We start from the raw sequence: 25146 nt of genomic DNA, 5'->3' as shown, positions 1-25146 counted from the left end.
GGTGATCAGCGACATATTGCAGCGATCAGCGACTTATGGCAGGACTGCGGCGGACATTTTGACACTGGGGGGGAACTGACTTGGGGTCACTGACATCCCCAGTGACACCAATACAGTGATCAGTGAAAAAAAAAAAAATCACTAACACTGTACTAATGGCACTGGGGAGGAAGGGGTTAACATTTTTAGAGTTTAGTGTGTGAGGGGAGTGTTTTACTAGGGGGCGGGGGTGTGTGCTGGACGGGGAGGCTGATCCAGGGAGAGAAACTCTTCTCTCCCTCTTCAGCTTTCACGAGCTGTCAGAGAACTGACACAGACCAGGGCTGTGTGTAAACAATGCAGCCCTGCTCTGTGTCAGCGATCACCGGTCATTGCGGGAAAACGGACGGTAAAGACAGGCCGTGACCCGGCGGCGGAGACCCACTGCTGACACCCGCGGGACAGGTAGGGGGGCACGCGCCTCCCTACCTGTTTTGCAAAACCACGTTTTAAAACGTGGTTTTGCCTGCCAGTGCCGCCCTGCAACCGTTTTAATGCGGTGGCTGGGCGGCAAGTGGTTAAAAAAATAAAAAGTGTGTGTGTGTGTGTGTGTGTGTGTTTCCCCCCTTTCGGCCGACGGGTATTTTCGGTGCATCTGCAGTACACACAGTCTCCTCTATTGGCTAAATTTTTCCTATCGGAAAGATTAGAGCCATTTACGGCCGGTATGTTTCTGTGGCCAAAATTTTGGTGCATCCCTAAAAAAAAAAAAAAAAAAAAAAAAGACAAGCTTGGGTACAGCATTGCATTACCGTGCAAGTGTAAGACAAGTGGTTAAGCAGAAAGGAGATGGGTTAAAATTCATTGTACCGTAAGGCACTGTTCCTCCCCCACTGACACCAACGATGAGACACTGTTCCTCCCCCACTGACACCAACGATGGGGCACTATTCCTCCTCCCCACTGACACCAACGATGAGGCACTATTCCTCCTCCACACTAACACCAAAGATGGGGCACTGTTCCTCCCCCACTGACACCAACAATGGGGCACTATTCTCCCCACTGTTACCAATGATGGGGCGCTATTCTTCCCACTGACACCAATGATGGGGCGCTATTCCTCCCACTGACACCAATGATGGAGCACTATTCCTCCCACTGACACTAATGATGGGACACTAATCCTCCCACTGACACCAATGATGGGGCACGATTCTTCCCACTGACACCAATGATGGGGCACTATTCCTCCCACTGACACTAATGATGGGGCACTATTCCTCACACACTGACACTGATGGGGCACCATCATTGGTATCAGTGGGAGGAATAGTGCCCCATCATTGGTGTCAGTGGGAGGAATAGTGCCCCATCATTGGTGTCAGTGGATGAAATAGTGCCCCATCATTGGTGTCAGTGGGAGGAGTAGTGCCTCATCATTGGCATCAGTGGGAGGAATCGGGCCCCATCATTGGTGTCAGTGGGAGGAATAGCACCCCATCATTGGGATACCATACTGAAATAGCATACCATATTGAAATCAAATCTGATGTTTTTTCATTTTTATTTGGTGTGCGTTGGAAGAGGGGTAGTCTTATACGGCGAGTATAGCTCAAACCCTATATTTTAACAGGAAAATTAGGGGGTCGTCTTATACGCCGGAAAACGCAGTTATTTACCTGTTAACTGTATTTCCAGGAATCTTCTAGGACAGCTCACTTGAGAGATAGGGCTCCTCCCAGGAAACACCCGCTCCACCTTTTTTTTCCCTTTATAGGCGTCCTCTCTCCCATTGGCCCCCAGTATAAGAATATGACCGAAGGCCTAGGAGAAAACAAAGAAAAAACCAGTAATAAAGACATCCCCCATAGGTTCGCAACATACCTGCACATAATTGTGTGATCAAACAGTAATCGGGGGGGAGTTACGCTGTCCTAGAAGATTCCTGGAAATACAGTTAACAGGTAAATAACTGCGTTTTCCCGAGTCATCTTCTAGGACAGCTCACTTGAGAGGAGCAGAATAGAAATACGTACATTAGGGCGGGCACCCTGCTTGTAGGACCTTCCTGCCAAATGCCTGGTCCTTGCTGCCGATCAGATCCAGCCTGTAATGCTTAGTGAAGGTGGCGAAACTGGACCACGTTGCGGCTCTGCAGATCTGTCCAGGGGAGGCCCCCCCTTTTTCCGCCCAGGAGGCCGCAGTGGCCCTCGTGGAGTGGGCTTTTAGGCCGGGCGGTGGTGACAGGCCTGCCGACTTGTAACCTTCCGAAACTGCCTCCCTGATCCATCTGGCGATGGTGCCCTTGGAGGCACCGTCCCCCTTCCTTGGCCCCTGGAATAGGACGAAAAGCCGGGACGAGTGTCTCCATGTCTTTGTGCGTTCGATGTACGTGATCAAACACCGTCTAACGTCTAACCTGCTATAGTCCACCGCGCTGCCCGGATCGGCCTCCAGGGAAGGTATTACTATTTCCTGAGATCTATGGAAGTGTGACGCGACCTTAGGTAGGAAGGCCGCGTCCGTGCGGAGGATGATTCTATCCAATAAGATGGTGCAGTACGGCTCGATCACTGAAAGGGCATGCAACTCGCTGACCCTGCGGGCAGAAACTAGTGCCGTGAGGAGGATGGTTTTAAGAGTCAAAGATCTGAGCGAACACTCATCCAGCGGTTCGAAAGGCCCCCGCTGAAAGCTCTTCAGGACTGTGCCCAGGTCCCATGTTGGAAGTTTCGGCAAGGACGGGGCACGGCGCCTGGAGATAGCCTTCAGGAATCTGATTACTAATGGGTCTGCCGCCAACCTCAGCTCGAGAAAGTTCGACAGAGCCGCTACCTGTACTTTGAGGGTATTGGCGGCCAGATTCTTATCCGCCCCGGCTTGAAGGAATTCAAGAACTGTACGCAAAATGGGCGTGCCCGGTGCTTCGTTTCTGACCTTCCAGGCGGAAAACTTCTTCCAGACCTTGTCGTACAAGGCGTTCGTCGACCTCTTCCGGCCATCCAAGAGGGTGGCGACCACTCTTGCCGAGAGCCCCTTTTCTGCTAGCCTGTCCCGCTCAGAAGCCACGCCGCTAAGGACAGCCTTTCTGGATGAGGATGCATCACCTGGGTGAGTAAATCGCGTGTGGGTGGTATCATCCAAGGGTCTGCTAAACTGAGCTCCTTCAACCGGGAGAACCAAGATCTCTTGGGCCAGAATGGCGCGATCAGAATAACTTTGGCTTGAGACAACTGGATCTTCTGTATCACCTTCGGCAGTAGTCTGAATGGAGGGAAGGCATAAAGGAGGTCTCCTTCCCACTGCTGGGCTAGCGCATCTATCCCCTCGCTTTTGGGGTCCTTCTGCAGGCAGAAGTACCTTTCCCGCTTTGTGTTCTGGCCGTTGGCAAATAGATCGATAGAGGGGGAGCCCCACCTGGCGCAAATCTGATCGAACGCTGACTGGCTGAGGCACCATTCTGTCTGGATGACCTCTCTTCGGCTCAGCTGATCCGCCAACTGGTTCAGGTCCCCTTTCAGATGTACTGCCGTGATGAACTCCAGGTTTTCCTCCGCCCAGCTCAGGAGGGATCCGGCCAACTCCATCAGCCTTGGGGACCTTGTGCCTCCCTGCCTGTTCAAATACGCCACTTGGTATTGCCGCTGTCATCCGCCCGATTATTCTCATCGCGGTCCTGACCGTGCAGGTCGACATCCTCCGGAGGGCCCTTGTGTCCTGCCGCAGGTTGAGGGCTTTTTCTGATGTTAGGTACGATCGGGCCTGTGCGGAGTCCAGGACGTACCCCAAGTACGTAATCCTCTTGTAGGGGGTTAGCTGTGACTTCTCCTTGTTGATAAGCCACCCCAAACTTTCCAGAAAAGATATCGTACGTTCGATGTGCGATCTCAGGCCTCCCTCTGTGTCCGCAAATAAAAGCAGGTCGTCCAAATAGGGGATGATGTTTATCCCTTCCAGTCTCAAAACTCTTAAAGGCTCCGCTAAAATCTTGGTGAATATCCTCGGGGCCGACGACAGGCCGAAGGGGAGTGTGTTGAACTGAAATAGCACCGGACCCTTTTCTCCTTCCAGCGCAAACCTCAGGAATCTCCTGGAATCTTCTCTTATCGGGACATGCAGGTATGCGTCTTGCAGATCTATCGAGGCCGTGAACACCCCAGGTGAAAGGAGTTCCTTCACCGTGTATATGGATTCCATACGGAATTTGCTGGGCCTCACGAACTCGTTCACCTTCCGCAGATTCAATATCATCCTGTAAGTACCTGACGGTTTTTTCCTTAGAAAGAAATGGGAGAAGAATCCACTTCCCCTTTCCTCTTCTCTCAACTGGCAGATAACGTTCTGACTGAGCATATCTTGTAGGAGGTCCACAAGCGCATCCGCCATGGCCCTGTCCTTTGGCAGGGGTGTTGCAAAGAATCTCTGAGGGGGGGCCCTTGTGAACTCTATTCTGTACCCCCTGTGGATGGCCTCCAGAATGTAGGTGTTCTGGGTTATCCTTAGCCATTGTGCGTGGAAGCGCCCCAGCCTCGCTCCCACCTGGCCTCTCCAGTCACTTCGGCTGGGTTTTGGGTCTATTCTGGCTGGGGTTGAAAAGGAAACCTCCCCTGCCTCTCGGCTCGTTCCTGCCTCTTCTCGCGCCCCAGCCTGGGCGCTGGGTTTGGAACCTAGCTTCCCTCGACGCGTATCGCCTGGATGGGCGAAACCCCTTCCGTCCAACCTGCCTGCTGGGGACCGGGAAGCTCTTTTTCCTGTCGGCCGACCTTTCCAGGACTGAATTCAGCTCCGGGCCGAAAAGGAGTTTTCCTTCAAACGGCAGGCCACAGAGTTTAGATTTGGAGGCCAGATCCCCCTGCCAAGATTTCAGCCAGATAGCCCTCCTTGCCGTGTTTATGAGCGCTGTAGATCTAGCAGAGAGTCTGATGGTCTCTGCTGATGCGTCCGCGATGAAGGCTACCGCTTTCTCCAGCACCGGAAGGGACTTCAGAATCTCTTCCCCCGGGGTGCCTTGTTCCAGATGCGAACGGAGCTGCCCCAACCACACATCCAGGGTTCTGGACACACAGGTCGTTGCCACTGCAGGTTTAAAATTCACTGCGGACGCTTCCCATGCCCTCTTCAGGAAGGCATCCGCTTTCCGATCCATCGGGTCTTTCGGGACGGATCCCACCGTCTTCAAAGGACAGGTCCGTGTCCTTCGAGATCCTCGAGAGAGGGGCGTCTGGCTTTGGGCAAGTCTCCCAAACCGAGGCATCTTCCTCCTTAAAGGGGAAACGTCTCTTGAGGTTCTTGGGAAGGAAAGCCTTCTTCTCTGGCTCTTCCCATTCTCTCCTGATCGTGGACCATAGGGCAGGGTGTACTGGGAATGTACGGCTGCTTTTTGCCTGTAGCCCTGCGTACAGTTGGTCGTGGAGAGAGAGGTCCTGCTGTTCCTCCTCCAGATCCAGGGTCTCATAGATCACCTTTAACAGGTCCTCTGTGTCTTCCACCTGAAAAAGGAACCTGTCTGCATTTGGGCCCTGAGCCTCAATCTCACCCTCCTCCGAGTCTGAGGTGTCCGACTGTTCGGCCTCTTCCCAGTCCCTTACCGGCGCTACTAGCTTCCTCTTTTTCCCCCCTTGGGTGCCAGAAGTGCCCGGTTGGGGCTCATCCTGGGCCGGTCCCGGCTTCTGTTCCCTGAAGCTTTGAAATGTCTTGGACATCTCTTGTGTCATATTCTGTAGGAAGTCTTTAAAAAGAGATCCAGACTCCTTCTTGATGAGCTTGTCTATGCACCCCTGGCAGAGCTGCTTCCTCCAGGGGCTCGCCAGTTTCTTCCTACAAGTGGCACACTTCTTTTTCTGCTCACAAGGAGCTTCTTTCTCCCCTCTATCCTCCTCCTGTGGGCCCATCTGGGGACAAGGAGATACACGCGTTCATGCGTTTGTAACAGCAACGCCTCCCCCCCTGTGCCACTGTGAAAGCTCCAGCCGTGGGCCTGGGGGGGGGGGGGAGAGGGGGGCTGTGTGTGCGTGGGGGGTACCCAATCATCCCGGGAGGGGGGGGGGAGGAGGGGGGTAAAAACAAAAGAGAGTTGCCAAACAAAGGCCCTTACCTTACTGCAGGCCTCCCCCGCTCCTGACAGATCTGCCTCCATGCTGCCGCAGACTCTGCCTCGGTGCGGCGGTTTTTCAGGGGCTGGTGGGCTCCGCCCCCCCCCTGCGATCCCCCCTCACCGACCCCCCTCTCACGGCCGCCGGTGGAGAAGCGGCCGTGGCACGGGTTCCTTCCACGGTCCGCCGCCCATTTCCAAGATGGCGGTGGCCGTTCCCTGCTCCTGCGCCGGAAGTGACGACACCCGGCGCCCGGAAGTGACGCGATCGCAGCGTCCAGACCCTCCGCAGCCGAGCCTCCTGGCCATGCTGCCGGGATCCAGGAGCAGGTAAGACTTACCTGAAACCCTGCAGGGAAAGGCACCAATGCCTCGGTCGGCGGAGCGGGCTCTACCCCCCTGGAGAGCCCCGCTGGGACCATCTGGGGCCGACGCCCCCACCCTACAACGGGCATTCCAGAGTGAAACTGGCTGAAAGGTCCCCCCCCTCACAAGGCCCCTGCCTCGCTTGGAGGAAGGGGGGGCCTCAGCCAGGGACCCTCTGTACTCCGCCAGAGAGCCCAGACAAAAAATAAAAAACGGGCGTAGCTCCTTCCTGGCCGGAGGAAACACTAAAACTGGGGGCCAATGGGAGAGAGGACGCCTATAAAGGGAAAAAAAAGGTGGAGCGGGTGTTTCCTGGGAGGAGCCCTATCTCTCAAGTGAGCTGTCCTAGAAGATGACTCGGGAAAATACAGTAGCTATTCCACAAATACCAGGTGTCCTACCTGATGTTTGAAACCTTAATCCACTCCAACACCATTGGGTGCCTAATGATACTAATGAGTGTTACATTAAGCAGATTCCTACTTCAGGAGACAGTCTGTAGCAGAAGCAGAAACTTATTGGCTTGTTATGTCATGTTCTGCTAAGGAGGGAAATATGAAGGATACAAAAGCCACATATAGAACCTAAAACCTACCAAGTCAGGTATACTGGATAGATTAGTCCTGATACTACATCTTCAGGCCATTGTACTCCTACGTACAGAACTCTTGAGTTACGTTATAAGTGACTGGTAATGTGTCCTATAGCTGTTTTTTTTTTTATGTGCAGTAAATATAAACCAGAGACACACAAACAACCTTGTGTTGTGTTTTTTGTATGTGCAGCGAAGCAATATAAGCAATATAAAAAACAGAAAAGATATAAGCAACCCTCACTGTTGTGTTTTCTGATGTGCAGCAAGATAAGGCAATATAACCAATAAAAAAACAGAAAGGACACAAACAACCTTCATTATTGTATTTTTCTGATTTGTAGCAAGATCAAGCACTATAAAAACAGAAGGGACACAAACCACTACAATGTTGAGTTTTTCTGATGTGCCAGAAGATAAAGTCATATGACAAATATATGACAGAAAAGACAAACTTCAATGTTGTGCATTTCTGATGTTTTCCAATGTGCAGGAAAATAAGGCAATACAACCAATATGACAGAAAAGACAAAAACAGCCAATGTTGTATATTTCTCATGTGCAGCAAAATATACAACAAAGAGGACACAAAAGCTTGAATGTAGTGTGTTTCTGATGTGCAGCAAGACAAAACCATAAAAGGTCAGAGTCATGGTGTATCCATCTAGGAAACACCCAACCAAGGGCGATATCTATCATAGGTATAGCCTGGACTCTGAATACTAAACCTTTATCTATCAATCCCGTGGAGAACCGGGTAGTTCTAAATAATGGAAATATAAGGTGGGTAAACACGCCACTGTGGTAGTAGCTGTTGCCCTGCCACTGCATACTTAGTGTATGGGGAAATAGCTGGGTAGATTCAGAACTGACATAAGTATGAGTAGGTTTGAAGACAGCCCAAGCCCCCCCCCCAGCGCCTAAGGTCTTAACAAGCACAGAACCAAGAGATCAATTAAGACTGCCTGAAAAAGAGGTGGACACCATATTAGCCTGGAGGTAATCAGACACCTGTAGGCCTTAACAAGCAATCACAGGTTCATATATGTAGCTCTTGCATATAGGTTTACACCCATCATTAAGGCTGTTTTCACACTGGTTCGCCTCAAAGACAAATTGGGCAGATTTGCACATTTGAATTCACTAAAAACTGCTACTAAAATACCACGAGTTATTTTAACAAGTCATGCAGTATTTTAGTAGTGAAAACCATGTTTCAGCAGAATGTAAAAGAAAGAACTGCCGGCTTATCCGAGCATGCAGCCCGGCAGGTCAGGAAAGGGGGTGGGGGGAACACGAGCGAGCACCCCCCCCCCTGCTCCCCTCCTGAACCATACCAGGCCACATTCCCTCAACATTGAGGGGAGCTTTGCACCCCCCCCCCCCAAAGCACCATGCCCCCATGTTGATGGGGACAAGGGCCTTTTCCCCACAACCCTAGGCTGTGGGGGTCTGTGGGCGGGAGGCTTATCGGAATCTGGAAGCCCCCCTTTAGCAAGGGGGCCCCCGGATCCCGGTCCCCCTATTTGAATGAGTATGGGATACATGGGGCCATCACGTATGTAAGCCCACCCCCATGTGACATTGACCCAGCATGCCCAGGTCGATGTCACACAGGGCCGGGATCACGCCGGTGGGGTGGCCTAGCCCCTTACATATTTAGGAACTGTCAAGCCAGCGGAGCAGTCAGACGGCCGGGGGCCAGCTTGGGGAGTGAAGACGCCTTTTTTTTTTCTTTTTTTGGGTAGCAGTGGGCATCATGATTGACATTGGATCTACTTCGGGGGGACACTCTTATTTTCCTTTTAATAAAGGACTTGTCAAAAGACTGTCTTTTTTCACACTACAGTTTTTTTTTTCTGAATAGGTAGCGGTACCATGCACCCAATACTCATTCACATGGGGGGGGCGGGATCTGGCTCCCCCCCACTTTCCTGACCTGCCGGGCTGCATGCTCGGATAAAGGTCTGGTATTGGTTTTGGGGGGACCCCACGCTATTTATTTTTTTGGGTTTGGAGGTTCCCCTCAAAATCCATACCAGACACGAAGGGCTTGGTATGGAGGGGGGGGGACCCCACGCCGGTTTTTTATTATTTAATTGACGGTAATTCTTTTACTTTCAACTGTCAGTGGGAAATCCCGCTGACTGCTGAAACAGCCAGACCTTCCCACATGTGCGGTGAGTTTTTGAGGCAGTTACCATTCATTTCAATGGGAAGAGGCATTTTTTTTCTTTTAACTCCCCACAGATGCTGCAAGCAGGAGTTTTTACACTGCACCGCAACACCTCAGTGTGAAAACATACATAGATATATATTCACATACACAGGGAAGCAGTTTTCTCAAGCTTTTCAGGCGGGTTTTTTTTTTTTAAATGCAAAAACGCTTCAAAAACTCCTCAGTGTGAAAGCAGCCTAAGGTTTGCAGGATGCAATGTTTTGCTTCTAGTTCAGCCAAAGGTGGTCTGTTGCCCAAAACACAAGAGGTCCTGATTAATCCTTATACACCAACAAATATAACAGCAGTGTAAAGAGAAATCAATAGGTTGTGAGATGTTACCCATAGCAAGCAACCCCCAAAAAGGATATGCTCACAAGGGTACCCCACCGTATGGATAAAATTAGGAGGCGGGCTTTTAAAGGATAAGTTCACCTTTGGGAACATGTTACATCCGTTTGTAGGGTGGAACATGTTCCCATAGCTTCAGCCACGCCTGCTGCCCCCACCCCCCTCCTCCTGATAGATAGTACAGAGATTCTCCTCCCCAATACTGTCAGATTTGAAACTAGTGCGGGGCTCCGCCAACACGACTGTCTCATTCATTTACGGAGTTCTGTGAATGAATGAACTGCAAGTCCTGACAGCCTTAGCAGATGTGGGCTTGTAGTTTTCAATGAACTACCATGGTGCTGTGGTAGTTCATTGAAGCTTCCTGTCAGAATATCTGCTTGCTCGTACATCCAGTACGGCAAGCAGATATTCTGACAGGTCTACAGGCTCCTTTGGACAAAAATAAATTAAATATTTTTTTTTACTTGCAAAAAAAATGTGCATTTATTTTTGTCCAAAAGGTGAACTTATCCTTTAAGAAAAAAAAAAAAAACCTTTCTGTAAACCACCCTAAAGCTACTTTGCCAGATTCATGGCAGCTGGCATAACAGATTCAGACTACCTGGTGTGCATAGCTGACCAGGAGAAAATATGCTGTAATACCCATGGAATCTCCAGGTTCCTGCAAATTACTGCACACCTTTGCCAATAGCACTTTAGGAATGCCAGAAATTTATTCAATGGCATAAATAGCCTGCAAGAGGCTCTTTGTGCCTTCTAAAGGGAGCTAGTGTCTAGCATGCCTCACCCCTTCACTAGGTTCACCACTATTTACTACAGTGGGGCTTTGATCACGTGCGCTTTTTATTTTTAGTGCTGTAAACCACAAAAATTAGAAAAAAATGTTTTTTTGGGAAAAAAACTATTTTCTCGATTCTGTCAAAAAATATCCCAAAAAAAAACTAACCTTTCGTCATAAATTTCGGCTAAAATGTATTTTGCTACATGTTTTTGGTTAAAAAAAATCCCAAAAAGTGTATATTGATTACTATGTGTGAAAGTTATAGCATGTACAAAACTATGGTATATATAATGGAACTTACACAGCTTTTACTTTGACTGCCCATCACATTTCTTGAGGTGCTAAAATACTAGGATAGTACAAACACCCACAAATGACCCCTTTTCGGAAAGTATACACGCTAAGCTATCTGCTGAGAGGCATATTGAGTCCATGGAAGATTTTGTTTTTCCACAAGTTTCCGGAAAATGACAAAAGTTTTTTTTTTTTTTTACACAAAAGTTGTCATTTAAATTATATATTTCTCGCACAAGCCATGGGTATATGTGGAATTACACCCCAAAATACATTCTGCTACTTCTAACGAGTATGGGGATACCACGTGTGAAACTTTTTGGGAGCCTAGCCCTATAGAGGAGCCTGAAATCCAATGACCACTTTGAAAGCCTGAAGGTGCGTAACTTCCTCATTTCACCTCCTCACTACCCATCACAGTTTCAAAGGCCCTGAAATGCCAGGATAGCACCAACCCCCCTCCCCCCCCTCCAAATGACCCCTTTTTGGAAAGTAGACACCCCAAGGAATTTAAGAAGAGGCATGGTGAGTATTTTGCAGATCTCATTTTTTCTCACAAGGTTTTGAAATATAAAAAAATAAAATACAAAATATGCTTTTGTTTTCTTTCTTCATTTTACAAAAACTTGTGGCAACAAACGAGATCTGCAAAATACTCACCATGCTTCTTATCAAACTCTTTGGGGTATCTGCTTTCCAAAAAGGGGTCATTTGGTGCTATCCTGGCATTCCAGGGCCTCTGAAACTGTGATAGGTAGTCAAGAAGTGTAATGCGGAAATAAAGCACTTTAAAAGCCTGAAGGTGCTTATTGGAATGTGGGGTCCTGTACTTGGCTAGACTGCCAAAACATCTCTCAAATGTGGTACCCACATACTCGGGAGAAGTAGCACAATGTATTTTGGGGAATAATTCCACATATACCCATGGCATGTGTGAGCAATAAATCATTTAAGTGAAAATCTTGTGTAAAAAAAAAAAATGTTTCTCATTTTCCAAAAACTTGTGGTAAAAAAAAAAAAAATTTCTTCTATTGATTCAACATGCCTCTCAGCAAATAGTTTGGGGTGTCTACTTTCCAAAAAGGGGTCGTTTGGGGGGGGGGGGGTGGCATTTTATGTCTAGCACTAGAAGTTTATGCCACACTCTTCAAACCACCTGAAGACTAAGCCTTTTCTGACACTGTTCACATGAAAAAAAAATCTGTATTTTTTGCTAGGAAATTAATTTAAACCCCCCAAACATTATATATTTTTTTTAAAGAAAACACCCTAGCAATTAAAATGGTGGGTGGTGCAATTTTTATGTCACATAGTACCCACGCAGCGATTTTCCAAACGCAATTTTTTTTACTTTTAATGCACAATATATACAATATACACAATATATTGGCCAATTATTTGGTACAATATAAAAGATGATGGTATGCCGAGTAAATAGATACCAAACATGACATGCTTTAAAACTGAGCATGCCCCGTGCAATGGCGACAAACTGCATACATTTTTAATATCCGTAGGCAACGTTTTAAAAGTGTTTACAAGCTACCATTTTAGATTTACAGAGGAGGTCTAATGTTTGAATTACTGTGCTTGATCTGACATTCACAGCGATACCTCACATGCGTGGTGCAACCGCTGTTTACATACCAGCACAGGGTCAAAGCTCACGCACAAGTGATTTATTTTTTTCTTTTACGTTATTTTGATTTTTAAATTATTTTTACACTGTACCTTTATTTTTTTTTGGATCACGTTTAATGCTATCACAGGGAATGCAAATATCCCCTAGAACTTCAATGGGCATTGTCATATATTCTTTTTTGATAACTCTGGGGTCTATCAGACTCTAGATATCTCCTCTGCCTTTACACTATCTAATCAAACCAAGGTCGGTGTGATCAGATGCTTTCCCAATTTACAAATGGCGCTGTTTATATCCTGTGAAACTGAAGTGATGAAATGCTCGTAGCTTCCGATTTTTTAGGCTATAGAGATGATTGGCACCATTCTGGTCTCCAATCAGCTCTATGGTCATCTGGCAGAAACAGCTGCATTCTCAGGTTTCCCCAATGGCACGGGCCTGCCTGAGATGGCTGTGGAAGGCAGCGGGGGGGGCCATCATCTCCCGCTGCTTGTTAAAGCGATCCTGCAGGTAATTAGTCACTAGGATTGCTTTTACATGAAAGCCGATCACCGGCTGAAAAAAATGATAGCAGGATGATGCCTGCAGCTGTAGGCATCATCCTGGTATAACCAAAGTCCAGTGATGTACCAGTACGTCGCTAGTCCTTGTTGGGTATATATGCTATGGTTTTTTTTTTTGTATGCAGCCTGTGGGCTGAATGAAAAAAAAAGAGAAGAAATCTCTACCAGAAAAAGTGTGTGGTATGCCCACCATTAGAATATATCGCCCTGTATCCACCCACTTCTAATGGTGTGCACACATTAAGTCACACAGTGCCGCATGCGCCAGTTCCAAGATTGTACAAATGTCTAAATAGTGCCACGCATGAATAAAAATTGTCCACATATAAGGAAAAAGAATGACACAAAGTCACAAACTATCTTGCCACTGCTCCCCATGTAGTCTGGGCATCCGGGGGGCTCCACGTGACTATCTCCACATGACCTCCACCTCACATAACATTCCTCACACTGAAGCCCCCTCAACACTCCACTCCTTCGACCTTACTACCATTGAGAAGGTCACCAAGGTCTTCTCTGAAGCCTGTCCCACCACCTGCCCCCTCGACCCTGTCCCCTCACAACTCCTACGACCTCCCTCCTCCACCATCCTACGCTCCCTCACCCACATCTTTAATCTCTCCCTCTCTTCTGGCGCATTCCCCTCCCCTCTGACGCACGCGCACATCACTCCCATACTTCCAAAGCCCTCCCTGGACCCCACTGACCCGAAAAAACCTTAGACCCATCTCCCTGCTGCCATTCACATCCAAACCCCTTGAGCGCTTAGTCTACAATCGCCTAAGCTCCCACCTCAACGACAACAACCTCCTCGATCCCCTACAGTCCGGTTTCCGTCCCCTTCACTCCACAAACCGCCTTACTCAAACTTTCCAACGACCTGCTAACCGCCAAAGCTAATGGCCACTATTCAGTGCTCCTACTCCTCGACCTCTCCGTGACTTTCGACACAGTCGACCACCCCCTCCTCCTCAAAAAAAACTACAGTCCCTTGGCCTCAGATATTCCGCTCTCTCCTGGCTCTCGTCCTACCTATCACAACGCTCCTTCAGCGTTACCTATAACGCTGTCAGGGATCCAGGTATGACCAGAGATGTGTGGACTGACACAGGGGAATGCAGGCTTCAAGTATGGTGTAAAAGTAATATAATTTATTTAAGGTTACACAATACACAGAACACACAGTGCAAAACCAAACCTTAAACTAGTCTCAATATGTGCGGGAACACAAGCGTAGTCAGGCAGGCCGGGTCGGTAACTATCGGGTAGACAAGGTACAAAGGAGCAGGCAGGAGAAAGGTCAGGAATAGCCGGGGTCGGTGCAGGCAGAGTTCTGGCAGAGTCAGTATCAAGCAGGAAGCAGATAGGATGCAGGTACAGGGGCTCATGGGGAACAACACCAAGGCACCGACTGCAGGCCTGGTCCTACTTAAATACACCTCCTGCAATCAGCCTCAGGTGATGGCTTGATTGCAGGAGTGAGACCATGGCTGCTGAAAGCCCCCCCTGGTAGGAGCTGGTACTGCAGCCCACAGAGCAAGTGAGCCACAGCACCACCAGTGGTGAGTCCATTCCTGATAGCTACCACCTCCCCCTCACTCCCCCTCTCTGTTGGGGTCCCTCAAGGCTCTGTCCTTGGGCCCCTTCTCCATCTACACCTCCTCCCTTGGCCAACTCATACACTCTCACGGCTTCAACTACCACCTCTATGCCGACGACACCCAAATCTATCTCTCGACCCCTCGCCTCACCCCTCAGTCTCCGCCCGAATCACAAGCCTACTGAATGAGATATCAGATTGGATGACGCTCCACTTCCTTAACCTTCTTAGCGGTAATCCCGAGTGTAGCTCGGGGTAAAATTTCTATACCAAGAGCGGTAACCCCGAGCTACACTCGGGCTTACCATGCGGCGTTGCTCAGGGGGTCCCTGCAGCACTTACCTTGTCCTTCGCTCCCGCGATGTGTCCCCTGCAGCGTCCCCAGCCATCTCCTCCGGCCGATGCCGGCATCCGGTTTCCGTGTTCCGGTCCCTGTGACATCGGGACGTATGGGCAGGAAATTTGAAATTTTTTAAAAATTTCATTTTTGCTGTCATTGCATTTCACATATATTTTGTTCCTACTGCTTTGTCCTGTGCTCTGCCTGCATTTTGAATGTTCTTTCTGCCTGGAAACTTAGAAAAGTCCATGGCGTCCAAAAAGCGTCCCTTTACTTCAAAAGCGGTTTTAGAACAGCGATCGTAAATCAGAACCACTTGCAGAATTGAGTGATGATTCGTGGGGAAATTCGTCATCAGACACTGAAAACGATTTTGCGACTTTGCTCAGCGATGTGCGAATTTGCCTCTGTATTTCAAATTTCAGTGTTTTTGGTTTGATTATATTATTGAATTAAATTATTATTATATTATTTTTTATGATTATTTATTAAATTATAATTTATGATTTTGTGTTTAAAATTTTATCCTACCCGGGATGTTTACTAGACTCTTGTTCGTACAGATTTTAGTGAGTTATTCCTAAAAATTACAGCCTACAATAAAAAACTACATATTTCCATGCAAAAAAATGGTACCGTTTTCAGCACAAAAAAATCGGAAAGAATCATACCGCCAAGGAGGTTAAACTAAACCTCTCCAAAACCGAGCTCTTAGTCTTCCCCCCAGCCCGCATACCACCCCCCACTGACTTCTCCATCACGCCCAACAATACCACCATCAGGCCCGCCCCGCAGGCCAGAGTAATTGGTGTCATTCTTGACTCCAATCTATCCTTCCAGGCCCAAGTCCAATCACTAACAAACTCATGCAGACTCCACCTCTGCAACATCGCCAAAATACGCATGTTCCTAACCCCAGAAACAACTAAGCAGCTCATCCACTCCCTCATCATATCACAACTCGACTACTGAAACTCCCTCCTCACTGGCCTGCCTCGCCACAGGCTATCCCCGCTTCAGTCGATCCTGAATACGGCAGCCAGACTCATCCCCCTTACCAACTGCTCCGTTTCCACCACCCCCTTCTGCCAATCCCTCCACTTGCTTCCGATTGCCCAACGGATCAAATTCAAAATCCTAACACTGACGTACAAAGCTGTCCATCATACTGCCCCAATCTACATCACCGACCTAATATCCAAGTACCACCCTACACGCACTCCCCGCTCCTCACAAGACCTCCTCCTCTCTAGTTTCCTAGTCTCCTCCTCCCATGCCCGCCTCCAGGACTTCTCCAGGGCGTCACCCATACTCTGGAACTCTCTACCCCAAACCATCAGACTATCACCTACTCTCCTCTCTTTTAGGCGCACCCTAAAAACCCACCTCTTCAGGGAAGCCTACCCCACCCCCTGCTAATTCCTGACCTCCTCCACTCTTCCTACCACTCCATCCCCCACAGCTATTTCTTCCTGTACCACTATCCCCTCCCTCCTAGATTGTAAGCTCCAAGGAGCAGGGCCCTTGAACCCCTCATGTATCGCATTGTATTGTTATTGTACTGTCGCATGTTCTGTCTTCCATTGTCATGTACAGCACTGAGCGAACTGTTGGCGCTTTATAAATACTGTATTATAATAATAATAATAAACTCCCTCGTAGATCCAAAACTTATAAGTATAGCCTGTTGCCCTCTCACAGGTCTTCTACATCTTGACCCCATATCTGGCACGCTGGGGAGAAATTGTTTGCATGCAAGGCGGCCAGAAAAATTAATGAGGGACTCATCAACGCAAATTTTTTGCTAGGGAGTATAGACATCTGCAAATTTTTGGTTAAGGTGGTTTACAAGTGACTGAATTTTGTAGAGCCGGTCAAATTCAGGGTCACCTCGAGGACGACAGAGTGTAAACAGTAGTCGTTGAAATTCATAAAACACATTATACTCTCATCTATGCCTGGTCATAGCAGCAGAGAACACTGATATAATGAATCGGGTCTGTGGACCAATACAACCACAATTCATTTTTTTTTAGTAATGCCCATGTTGAAAAATTTCAAATTCGGAAACCATAATGAGTTTCCATGCGAATGGTCTGGCAAGGTTTGAATTTGGGTTGGCGGTGATAAATTGTTGTGCATATAAATTGCTTTGATACACAATCAATGCATATGGATCTTCCGTGAAAAACCGCTCCAAAAAACAAAACAAAAAAAACACAACAAGGGGAGTAGTTAAATTTGCTGTTTCCACCTGAATTCCGGGTTGGGCAGTGAATGGGGGAAGTATGGGTGCTGCAGAATTTGTGGGCTGCCAATCAGGATTTGCAAGCACATCCAGAAGGATACTAGGGGCTCTACGGGCCTGTGTGAGAATTCTTGGTGGCTGAAGGACAATACTTGTGCTAGCCACCACACCAGCTTGTACTGCACTTATGGGACTTGCCACGTCACCAAGTGATACTGAAGAGCTGGTATGTGAAAGACCAGGATGTACTAGGGTGCTGGTGCTTGCCAGTTCACCAAAAGGTAGTGCGGCACTAGTACTGGCACTCTGCTACATAGGAGTCATCAAAATTTACCGGCAAGTGCAAACAGAGATCAGGCCTGATTATGCGAACACTGCGGTTTTGTGTGCAATGTATCAAGTGACCTACTGACACTGCACTTGCTGGGGGAGAAGGGGGGGTAAGCGTAGGGGCTAATTGAAGGTGCTGGCAGGCGCCGGGGCTGATCCTGCTAACACTGCGTTTTGTGGATACTATACTAAAGTGAATGCTGGTATAGTGCTGATCTGATCAAAGATATTGATCCGTTCAGACACTATACTAGCAATGGAGGTTTACTGTGTATGAGCGTGTTCCTGGCAATCAAGGGGTTAAATGTGATTACTGATGTACTGACTGGAAATCTGACGCTAACTGGAAAGGGGCGTGAAAACCATGGGAGCGCAAATCACGTATATATACACATGATTTTGCGCATTCGTCCCACCCTGTAGCAGTATTTCTACTATAGGGCGGTCAGGAAGTGGTTACAAAAGCGGTTTGTGTTACTGCGCTACGTTATTTTAACTGACAATTGCACGGTCATGCAATGCTGCACCCAAATGAAATGTATGTCCTATTTTTCCCACGAATTGAGCTTTCTTTTGGTGGTATTTGATCGCCTGTGCAATTTTGAGGAAAAAAAAACATTTTGGACTTTTTGCTATAAAACATGTCTAGTAAAAATGTATATATTCTGCGACGTCTTTACTAAAAAAAAAAAAATCCCAATTTGTGTAAATAATTGGTTTATGTTAAAGTTATAGCGTTTACACATGGCGGTATAGATCCTGGAATTTTTTTTTTCTGCAGTGACACCAATACAGTGAAAAAAAAAAAAAGCACTGGGGCGCTTCACTGCAAGCATTCACTGTAAGCACACTGATCAGGATGGCTGTGCTCAGCCATCCCAAGCAGTGTGCCCAAACTGACAGGGAGGAGAGCTGCATTGTAAACAATGCAGCCCTCCTCTCTGTCGGTGTTTGCAGGTAATCTCCATCCGGGATCTGGTGATTGACACCCACAGCCACAATAGGCGGTGCGGGTAGGGCGGTCGCACGCACCGCCTACCCGGAAATGCAACACCACGTATATATATATGCGATTTTGCAGTGCAGAATCAGTGCAGCCCTGCCGCAGTATGAGGACTGTGGCTGGTCGGCAACCAGTGACTGCAGCTTGCTATGTGGGGCACCCGCTGCTCCGTGTGTCCACTCACACATAGAATGCATGACGGTAAAAAACCTTGAGCCTTTCAGAACCATGTTAACTTTGAGGCTGTTGTATGCACTAAAGGACATCACACATGATGCAACATGGCGGTACAATTAACTTCAGATCTAACAAACTAAAACTTCTGTGGTGAGCTAAAAACAAGCCATTCCTGTCTGATGCTGTTACAGGATCACTAAATAGAAAAACAAAAATATTCAAGCATAAATTAATGTTTCCAAAGTACTGTGTAGAGCTATTGCAAATTACTTGATGTGAACAGCTTAAAATAAATTAACTGCAGATTCCTTATGGGTACTACTCAACAATACAGCACAAAACATTTCCAGTAAACCTCTTTCAATAAACAAACTGAATGATGCATTACGTAAATATTACAGACAAATGAAGCAGGCTGGTCTTTTTGAGACTAGAATTAAACCACCCGTCTTAACGCTCACACAAATAAATTCACATTAACAAAAACAAAGCACGACTATAATAACTGCAACGCCTATATATAAATATATATTTGTATCCTGAACTTAATCACACATCGCGCTTACCTGCGCGATGTCCATGCCATCAATTCGCGTCTCCTCCATTTTGCTCTCTACACGTGTAACACTGCTCATAAGATAACACGCACAGACAGCTAAATTTCACTTCCGCTACTAACCGGAAGGTCAAAGTCGCTGAGGAAATTACGTCAAGTATCCGTTACCGCAGCTGTTAGCTGCAGTCCTTTAGCTGGATATGGAAATGTAGTGAGTGAAATAAACAGAACGCCAGAAAGCTCAGATTAAAGTTAGTAGGTACGGTGGTGGGTGGCTGCGTCCAGGGTAACACGTAGGCGAACTGTCCTTATTGCTAGGTCCAGGGCTGCAAATTATTTCTTGGGGGGGTCATCTCGCAGCTGAGCTGCATTTTTAACTCCCCCCCCAGGAGTTAAAATGGAGGGGGGAAGAGAGTGGAAGGAAGGGGAGAGTGGGGGGGGAGGAAGGAAAGGAGGGAAAGTGGTTGGCCCACTGCTATTACATGGTACGTGGGCCAATCACAGTGCACTGTACCATGTGATTAGCTGTAGGCAATCGCAGATCACTAGTAATCACAACTGTCATGAATGTAACCTACTCATGACAGTTAAAAAGGTTGCTGTTACAATGATCTCCATTGTAATAGCAGACAAAGTGGTTAAAAAAAATCCCTGGTTCTCACCTCAGGGTAGTACAGTGTTACTATAATGACACTTGACTTCTCTGATGAAAGTATGAAAAAGGGAATATTAGGGGAATGCATCTTCAACCTTACTGGAGTTAATTTGACAGAAAAAGAATTACAGGTTTTGGATAGAGGTTTAAAATTTCCCCCCCAAAAAAAGTTTAAACAAATTTGTTACCTATATAAGCATACAGAAATTCCTCAGAACTTATTTGAAAATATTATTCCATGAATCCAGCAGAGACCAATGTGCATCTACAAAATGATGATACATACACCCATCTTAGAAATAAATCTATTTTCAACCCAAAAATACAAGTTAGGCACATAGATATGTTAAAAAAATTAATGTGAAATGATTTGGAATAAAAAAAAATTATATGATCCGAACAATATCTTGGCAGTAATCAAAAAGCTAGAAAATAAGAATTTGCTTGTTTGCCCTGCCGATAAAGGGGGAGGGGGAGGGGGGGGGGGTGGTTCTAATATGGACAAAGGACCAATATAAAAAGCCATGGAAGATTTTTTAAATATTGAGGGGAAAACCCAGTAGACAATACAAGAAGGAACTGGAGAAAATTGTGAAAGAAGGTAGGAAAAAGGAATATTAAATGGTAAAGAGGAAAAATATTTAGTTCCTTCTACCTGTAGGATTCCAATTTTTTATTGTGTCCCAAAGATTCATAAATATAACAAAAACCCCCAGGGCAACCAATCTTAAATGGCAGACACTCCCTTACATTGGGATTGGGTCAACAAATTGATTACCATCTCCAACCAGTAGTTCAAGATATTGAAACAGAGGGCGTAAACGCCTAGCTCATTACCTTAAAAAAACATGTATTACAGAAATTAAGAGACCAAGATTATACTCACAAGACAAGTGAGCCTTTGCTCTGAGGAAGGAGATGGGGTCCCAAAACATGTCAGCATTTATCACCATCTTGTCTCCTTATGGAGGTGGAGAGCGGTCTACAATGTGTGTTTATGCAGTTACATGCCATTAGCTCACTTGTCTTTTGAGTATAATTTTTGTCTCTTAATTCCTGTCATAAATTGTTTTAAAGGTGATGTGCTAGGCGTTTGCACTTTCTCTGTTTTCATGTTTTGTGTAATGTTGGAATTCCTCGGTCTGAGGAGAACTGCGCTGCCAATTCTTTCCAGTCCTCATTGCGATAGGTCAATGTGACAATTGGCTCACACCAAGAGTGCATCTACCCATTTCTGAGCGCCAAAGTTTTAACTCTCTCTTTACATTAGTTCAAGATACTCAAGCATATTTGAAAGATACCAAACAAGTTTTGCAAATAGATCAAATTAATAGTAAAGAGGAAACCACCATGGTGACAGCAGACATGGCTTCTCTTTTTGCAAATATAGATCATGATAGAGCAATAGAGGCAAAAAAATGGGGTCTCAAAAATCAGAATTTAGATAGCAATCAAAAAATTAATCTTAAAATGTCTGAATTTGTCTTAAACTATTATTTTTGGTACCAGGGAAATTATTATATTTAAAACTCAGGCATAGCCATGGGTGCTAAATTTGCACCAAGCAATGCAAATCTCTACATGGCAAAATGGGAAGAGGAAGATGTAGGATCTAGAAGCCCCCAATTAAAATTATATTGGAGATTCATTGATGATCTCATAATGTTATGGGAAGGAGATCATAACGGCCTGATTCAATTCATAGTAGACATGAATAGAAACAATAAATGTATAAAATTAACCTGGGAAGAGAGCACAGCCAAAATACACTTTTTTAAATTTGGAACTTGAAAAATTAAAAGATCATATCAGAACAAAGATACTTTAAGAACACCAACAGAAATTCATATATCCCTATAACCAGCTGTCACTGTAAACCATTGTCGGTGAATGTGCCTAGAGGGCAATTCATACAAAAATAAATTTTACAGAGGGGGAGGATTATGAAACCCAATCTAATGTGATTGCAAAAAGATTTCAGGAGAAAGGATATGATGAATATATAGAAAGGGAGAGACAAGATATTAAGAAACTAAGGAGGAAGGATAAAAAGGAAAAACAAAGAACAGGTGGAAGTTATCTTGAATAATACACACAATAGAAAGGTTGAATAAATAATTAATAAACACTGGCAGATATTGAAATATGACAAGCCACGATTAATTTATAGAAATGCCCCAAATGTCAGAGATAAACTAGTGAAAAATGCCATAGATCTACCAACACAGCATACAGTGGCTTGAAAAAGTATACATACCCCTTGAAATTTACCACATTTTGTCATGTTACAACCAAAAAGATAAATGTATTTTATTGGGAATTTATGTGATAGACCAACACAAAGTGGCACATAATTGTGAAATGGAATGAAAATGATTTAAAACATTTTTTTACAAATAAATATCTGAAAAGTCACTACTTGTAGAGTGAAATTTTTGCCCATTCTTCTTTGCAAAGTAGCTCTCGCTCTGTCAGATTGGATAGTAAACAGCAGTTTTCAAGTCTTGCCACATATTCTCAATTGGATTTTGGTTTGGACTTTGACTGTGCCATTCTAACACATGAATATGCTTTGTTCTACACCATTCCATTGTACCTCTGGCTGTATGTTTAGAGTCGTTGTTCTTTTCTGCCACAAATAGCGTTTCAGGCCAAAAAGTTCAATTTGGGTCTCATCTGACTGGAGCACCTTCTTCCACGTTTGCTGTGTCCCCCACATGGCTTCTCAGAAACTGCAAATGGGACTTCTTATGGCTTTAAACAATGGCTTTCTTCTTGCCACTCTTCCATAAAGGCCAGATTTGTGGAATGCACAACTGATAGTTGTCTTGTGGATAGATTCTCCCACTTGAACTGTGGATCTCTGCAGCTCCTCCAGAGTTACCATGGGCCTCTTGACTGCTTCTCCGATTCATGCTTTCCTTGCCCGTCCTGTCAGTTTTGGTGAACAGCCATGTCTTGGTAGGTTTCCAGTTGTGCCATACTCTTTCCATTTTTGGATGATGGATTGAACAATACTCTGAGATGTTCAGAGATCAGGATATTTTTTTTTTATAGCTTAAAGGGGAGTTCCACCTGAAAAAATAAATAAATAAAAGACAGCAGCTACAAAAACTGTAGTTGCTGACTCTTAAAATAAAGACACTTGCCTGTTCCTCGGTCCAGCAGTGTCCTCATTACCGCTGGTTTCACCGGCCATCTTCTCTCCCTGGTGCCGACATCTTCAGTGTGGGTACCCAGCTGTGACAGCTTGTGCTAGAAGCGCTGCGCTTTGTGAATGGCCCCGTAGTCTTCTGGGACCTGTCACGTATCCCAGAAGACTTCGGGGAAGAAGGGGGGGGGGGGGGGGGGACAACTTTCGCTTCCGATCGCCTAGGCATAAAAAGGAGATATAAAGAACATAATTTATCGAAGCATTTTCCTATGTGCCATAATAAAAACCCTGCAGGACTTTTGGGGCATTGAAAAGTTCAAAAAGAAATGTTGGGGTAGCAATATGATCAAAAAACGCAGCAAAAAAGAATATTTGTGGATATATGAACTCAGTTCCTTTAGCACTTGTGGGTGTCTAAACAAGGAGTTTGACCTAAATTGTTTTATAAATGATTATTGAGCGTAATAGGGGGATGTACATTCTATTTTATATAACTTTAGTACAGTATTCAATACATTTTATTGCAAATGTTAAATATTTTACAAAAATTATGAATAGATTGGATAGGATGGAATATAAGAACCCATTTATACAGCACATTTAGAAATAATAGGTTATTTGTAATCTTTAATTATAGGTAATTACTAGCAGAATGGTAGAAATTATAAAATTATATACATGCATATATTATCTTGTTGGCATTAACTCTGAGGTTTGGGAGTAAAAGGACTTGTTATCATGGTATATTGTAATAGGAACATTTAAACTACAGGGGGACTGATGACTAAAGTTTGGGAAATCTGTATTTATAAATCTGTACGGATCAGGATATGATATCATGAAGTGGATCCACAGCAAAATGGTGCCAAGATTATGTTATGGATGGATCCATAGAATACCAGAGAATGATGTATAACAACATATCTAAAGGGGATCTATGACAAAATGGCACTAGTAGGGACATATATCAGTTAACTGTATCATCCAATAAAATCCCTCTGAGTAAGTTAAGTGATCGGTGACAAAATGCTGTCAGGATTTCATGAGGCAAGTTTCCTGTATGCTGTATTGCACAAAGGCGAAGGTTTTGAATGGCAGTTTTGGTTCATTAACCTCTTGCCGACCGCGCATAGCCGAATGACGGCTTCACCGCGGCCGGCCAGTTCTGAGTGGACGTCATATGACGTCCTCCCAGAACGCGCTCTCCTGCGCGCCCCAGGGGGCGCGCACCCGGCGATCTCCGTGATCGCTGTGTCCTACGGACACAGCTGATCACGTGATGTGGTGAAAGGCCGATCCCACCAGCCTTTTACCACGTGATCAGCGGTGTCCAATGACACGCTGATCACAGGGAAATGCAAGTGCCGGTTCTCGGCTGCACTTTCCTCACGCTGTCAGATCGTGAGGAAAGTACTGCCGAGAACCGGCAGTTGTCAGAGCGGGGATCGGCACCGATCATCAGGGCACTGATGATCAGTGCCCTGATGATCGGTGCCCAGCAGTGACACCCGCAAGTTCCGCCCAGCAGTGCGCCCACTAGCCCCGCCCACCCGTTCCCAGCAGTGCCCCTACCTGTGCCCAGCAGTGCCCCCACCTGTGCCACTCTGCAGTGCCACCTACCTGTGCCCAGAAGTGCCACCTACATGTGCCCAGCAGTGCCACCCACCTGTGCCCACCAGTGCCACCCACCTGTGCCCACCAGTGCCACCCACCTGTGCCCGCCCACCAGTGCCACCCACCAGTGCAGCCCAGCAGTGCTGCCAGTCAGTGCCCAGGGGTTGTGCCAGTCAGTGCCGCCAGTCAGTGCCCAGAAGTGATGCCAGTCAGTGCCGTCTATCAGTACCCATCATCAGTGTCACCTATCAGTGCCGCCTATCAGTGCTGCATATCAGTGCCGCCTATCCGTGACCCCTAATTAGTGCAGTCTATCAGTGCCGCCTATCCGTGCCACCTCATTAGTACTGCCTATCAGTGCCCTTTAGTGCTGCCTATCAGTGCCCATCAGTGCCGCCTATCAGTGCCCATCAGTGCCGCCTCATCAACGCAAATCAGTGAAGGAGAAAAAATACCTGTTTGAAAAATTTTGTAAAAGAAACAAATAAACTTTTTTTTTTTTTTCAAATTTTTTGCACTTTTTTTAATTTATAGCGCAAAAAGTAAAGTGCCCAGTGGCGATTAAATACCACCAAAAGAAAGCTCT

General features: G+C 46.2%; 1 long non-coding RNA gene across 1 annotated transcript in view; it reads right to left on the bottom strand.

Annotated features, from left to right (window-relative positions):
- LOC149433821 (uncharacterized) overlaps positions 1 to 19554 on the bottom strand; it is a 46294-nt gene extending 26740 nt beyond the window's left edge. Inside the window, exon 1 of the long non-coding RNA XR_016308843.1 lies at positions 19148 to 19554. This is a non-coding gene — a long non-coding RNA (uncharacterized LOC149433821). The remainder of the gene's footprint in view (positions 1 to 19147) is intronic.
- Between the last annotated feature and the right edge of the window lie 5592 nt (positions 19555 to 25146).

This window comes from Staurois parvus, unplaced genomic scaffold (genome assembly GCF_062004578.1).
Source record: "Staurois parvus isolate SC_StPar_1 unplaced genomic scaffold, SC_StPar_1.0 ptg001914l, whole genome shotgun sequence".
NCBI lineage: Eukaryota > Metazoa > Chordata > Amphibia > Anura > Ranidae > Staurois > Staurois parvus.
Note: the sequence above shows the minus strand (reverse complement) of the source record. Positions and strands in the feature narration are given on the sequence as shown.